This window comes from Notolabrus celidotus, chromosome 21, assembly GCF_009762535.1.
Source record: "Notolabrus celidotus isolate fNotCel1 chromosome 21, fNotCel1.pri, whole genome shotgun sequence".
Lineage (NCBI taxonomy): Eukaryota > Metazoa > Chordata > Actinopteri > Labriformes > Labridae > Notolabrus > Notolabrus celidotus.
The window spans coordinates 7,704,030-7,708,699 of record NC_048292.1 but is presented as its reverse complement, the minus strand read 5'-3'; the positions used below and the strand labels follow the sequence as shown (position 1 = coordinate 7,708,699).

General features: G+C 41.8%; 1 long non-coding RNA gene across 1 annotated transcript; it reads left to right on the top strand.

The window, feature by feature from the left end:
• The first annotated feature begins 1,952 nt into the window (after positions 1-1,952).
• On the top strand, positions 1,953-3,793 carry LOC117805368. Its single transcript, XR_004629413.1, has 3 exons — positions 1,953-2,118; positions 2,408-2,487; positions 3,611-3,793. It is a non-coding gene; the product is annotated as an uncharacterized LOC117805368 (long non-coding RNA).
• Positions 3,794-4,670: the final 877 nt, after the last annotated feature.

The window sequence follows — 4,670 nt, the reverse complement described above, 5'->3', positions numbered from 1 at the left end:
CAGTCAGCAAAGCTCATGGGAAATGCAAAATGCAATGAGTCCAACATTAGAATATATTTAGAAAAATGTCTTTAAATCAGCTTGAACTACACTCTGTAAAAGCCAAGATGATGTCTATGCTAGTATTGTACCTCAGATATGGAAAAAACTCACAAAATGCCCTTCTCTTATTTTGGTCCTGGAGCAGTTATTGCATGACTGGGGTGAGATGGCTGAATTTGCTCTACGGCATTAAAACCCTTAAATACTCCTATGGTTATACACTTATATCAAACTGTATCCCATCCATTATTTGTTTAATTGTGATTTTTCATAAGACACTGTGACCAAACTCTAACAATAGAAAGGTTATTACTGCTGCGAGTGAAGCACACTAAATACCTTGTAAGGAAAGCAGAACGATGTATGGTTGTAATATGTAGGGTAAAACTACAGTATGAAAGCAATATTAAAAATGTATGATAACTAACCATTAAGGCCAGTCCTACAAAAGCACAGAGTACTGTAGGAATGCAGGATTAGCTGTTTGAAGCTGTCAGGCAGTAGACAGTGCGCCCAGCGGGGCCCCGGCAGAGCTAGCTCCTCCGTCCCAGAGTCTTCCTTCATGTCTGGGTCACGGACTTCTACTCCTCCTCCTTGCGAGATGGAGGCCACAGGACTCCCTAGCGGTCTGTAATGAGCTGCGGAGTCAGCACCTACATCACACAAACACACACAGAAATGTGTATAGACATTGACATGGAGCCGTGTGTGAGGAAAGGAAAACAGTTCAGAAGCTGCAGTATAAACAACACAAGTGCAGTGAGTAAGTGCAACATCCAACAAATGTTCAATTAGATGGCCCCACTAATAAAAGAGCACACTGTGTAGGCACACGTTAGTGCATACCTGCAATAGCAGAGCAGCCTTTTGGTGGCAGTATTAATGAAGTTGTAAACAAGGCCACACTGAGCCTCTGTCGACTAGAGATCCTCTGAGTCTTTGCTTCCTTTCTGTAACACTCTGTTGTTTGACTCTGCATATCTTCTCTGCGAGTGGTTCTCGTTTCTCTGATTCTCTGTCAGATCGCCATAATATCTTGTTTTAGTGTAGTAACTTAGCATGTTTCTCTCTCTGTCCCAGCAACTCTCAGCAGATGGATTGAAGGGGAGAGGTACAAGGGTCATTATGAGCCTGATTTACATACGTAGTTATTACAGGCTTCTTTTCTTTGTTCAAGATGCGCTGATTTGAACCCCTTCGATATATGTACATTTATATTTTTATGGACTGTTACCAAATGGGCTAGCCCAATACAAAGCTAGCTGTACAACTAGCTATATGAGACTAGTTAACAAAAAGATGATTTCTGTTAGAGACAGCGATAAAAACACACAAGAAGATTAATGGTATTCCAATGTTCTTTCTTTATCGATTGATAACGAGAAAGAGAACTAGCAGGGTGCCGGTTTTGCTCAGTTGGTGAAGCAGGTTCCCCCGTAAACTGAGGTTGCAGTCTGCATTGGTCTTGAGATTGATTCCTGGTCCCAGAAAGTTTTGGTCGGAGTCATTTTCCCCCCTCTCTCCCCACATTTCCTCTCTCTCAAGCTGTCCTATCAAAATAAAGGCAAAAAGCTCAAGAAAATAATCCTTAAAACAAACAGAAAACATGTAAATAGGTAGTAGATAGCATCAGTCCAAATATGACAGTAATGCTGACGGAGAAGAAGAAGGCATCTTGGTGTACTGTTTGACATCCCTCATGTAAAAACAAGCATTGAATTTCTATGGAGGGCAGAAAACTAGCAAAAGAGATACTTTGCTAGCAAGACATCTAGCTTAATTTGAGTATTGATCATAATGATAGCAAGCTGTTGGCTAGTGATTGCCACATGTTAGAATGGTTAGAAAATATTGGCTTCCCAACTCCCCTCAGCAAGTATGGTGCAGTAAGATGGCCTGAGCCGGCTCCCTACTGGCTACTCAGGCACTATAAATGACCGCCTGAACCTTTGCTCGGGTCCTTTGCCACTCCCCAGCACCAGGAAGTACTGTGAAAGGGATTGGGATTAGCAGAAGAACATCAGATAAGTTAGGGGTCTACACAGTGGAGATGGTGGCAGTGTTGGTTGCTCTAAGGTGGGTGGAAGTAACAAAACAAAGGGAGGTGTTGGTGTGCTCAGACTCAGCCTCTGTCCTGGCGAGCTTGAAATCTTTCAGTTCCAACAGCCGTCAGGATATTTTATTTGAAGTCCTTCAGACAGTTACTAGAATACTTAATCAGGGAGGACAGGTGGGGTAGTTATTAGGATATAGGGAAGGAGGGGTAAAGGGGTGTATAGGGAGTGTATGAATGTGCGTGTGGGGTTTTGGTTTTGGTTTTGGTTTGGTTTTGTAAGTTTACTGTCTGATCCACACTCCGGAGCAGATGGGGACGGTAATGCACCAACAAGCTGGATGCCAACCGCCTAGAAACATGACACAGAAGAAGAAGAAGGAAGCACTGAGGTAAGGGAAGAGGAACATAATTAGACACAAACAAACCCATGGTATACAACCTTTAAATAATAAAGTCAACTCAAAACCATAACAGTGTGTTTATATGTGTTTCTGGGAAAATAGCACAGGAAACTTACTAAGGTGTTAATTGTAGTCCAGTGTGCGCACCCACCAAACTACTGGTAGTATGCTACCTGGCTAACATGTGGCATGTGAAATGAGTGATTGTGTGGTGTTCTGGTGTGGTGTGTTACCAGTGGCAGGGGAAACTGCCACAGCAAGCTATAGATATTTAGTTAAATACCTAGCTTGCAAGAAAACCTATGATAGGGTAGTTGATTACACAGTGATAGAAGCTCATTATTTAAAGTAGGAAATTAGTAAGAAGCTGGCTAGGTAGCTACATGCTTTCTAGCTAGACACCTAGGTAGATGCGAACAGTTAATGTTAGATTGACAGTGTTTTGCCCTCTGCCATTAGTAGCTAATGGCCACTGAGAAGTGAGAAACATGGCTTGATGTTGTACTGTTTTATATCCCTCCTGCCCACTTAGCTCTTTGTTTCTGTGTTAGCTAGAGTGCGTCATATCACCGTGCTAGCTGGACACCTGGCAGAAAGAAAAAGGAAATAAATAGATGATTCTCTCTTCCTACTTCCCACTTCTTTTTCTTCCACAGTAGAGTATGAACAAGTCCTTGTGTTGAATGGATGCCTATTAGCAGGTCCCCTATGGCCAAGTTGAATGTCAGAGATATTAGGTTCCCTTCCTCTGACCTTAATACTGAAAATAGCATCATCCATAGGAGCATGCATGAAGTTGATTCAGGAACATGCAGTACATAATATATCTGTAATTAGCTAAGCCAAAACCCTGAGATGTTGTGACCTTAACCTAGCTTGATTGATTTCACTGGCAGTAATGACTGTATTCTCCATACTTGTCCATTAAGGGCATTAAGTAAAACAGTCATTAACATTAAAATATACATGTCAGTGTACACATCCTAATCAGTTTAGCAGTGATGATGTGAAAAGATGACGAAGCTGTTGTAAAGCAGCAATGTGCTGAATATTTCACCTAAGATTATTCACTATTATTTGCCTCCCTTGCTCTCTTTTTTTTGTGGTACAGTGACATCTGCTGGCCGTCTGAGGAACAACAAACAGCATTTTGGGAAAGACTGATCATAAGCCAGACAATATTCCATTTTTTCCCCGCACACATTCACACACACTTGTGCAGTCATACACACACACTTCCCACTACCTTAAGACAAAAACAAATTTATCTTCCTGAGACTTCCATTAAAAGAATATGCTGAAGATAAGAAATTGGGTTGCATTTGGTGCCTCTGTTTACCTCCTCTGACTGAGCAGGAAATGTAATTCCCACTGTGTTTGAAAAGGCAGCATATGAAATCTCCTCCATCTGTGCTTTGTTGAATTATAGCAGAAACTGTGCGGCGCTCCTTCAGTGTCAGACAGACCTGGGTGGTGACAGAGCAGGCATGAGGAAGAGACAAAGGGAGGGCATCAGGTGGGTGGCAGGATGTCATGGTGACCTGGGGTGCAGGAAATGTCACCTTTTGAAAAACTTCAATGCCCTGAAAATGATTGCAATTCATATGGGATTTGTATCAAATGACTGCACAGTATAGAAGCAGCAGCAGAGAGGCACAGACAGGTATCAGAAACTCTCTGACCTCACCTAACATATAATAAGGCTAATCTACCAATTAAGTCATTCTGTTGGAGTCTATAGCTGACTGCTAATGTAGGTTGAGAGAGATGGGAACAAAATTGGAGCTTGCAGATCAGATTTTAGACATGGTGTCAGATAAATGCACCGATACTGAGTGATGTAAGACAAAAATCATTACAGTATGCACAGAGATAGAAAGAGCTGGTGTTACATCATGTTCTCACCAATAGAGGGTGCTGTTACTCTGATTTGCTGAGGAGAAAATGGATGGGACTACTAAGATATACCTGTCCCTCAACTTATCCATTTAAATGTTCATTTTGACATAAAGTGTTGAACTTCTGGAAACCCACATACTTCAAAAAACACCAAAATTACTTCTCATTGATTTCTGCTCTGCTTTCAGTGTGGCGTCCTGAGGCTCCTGAAAGCACTGTAAATGTCATAGTTGTTTTCTGTAGCACACAGATGACAGAGAAGATCGACAACA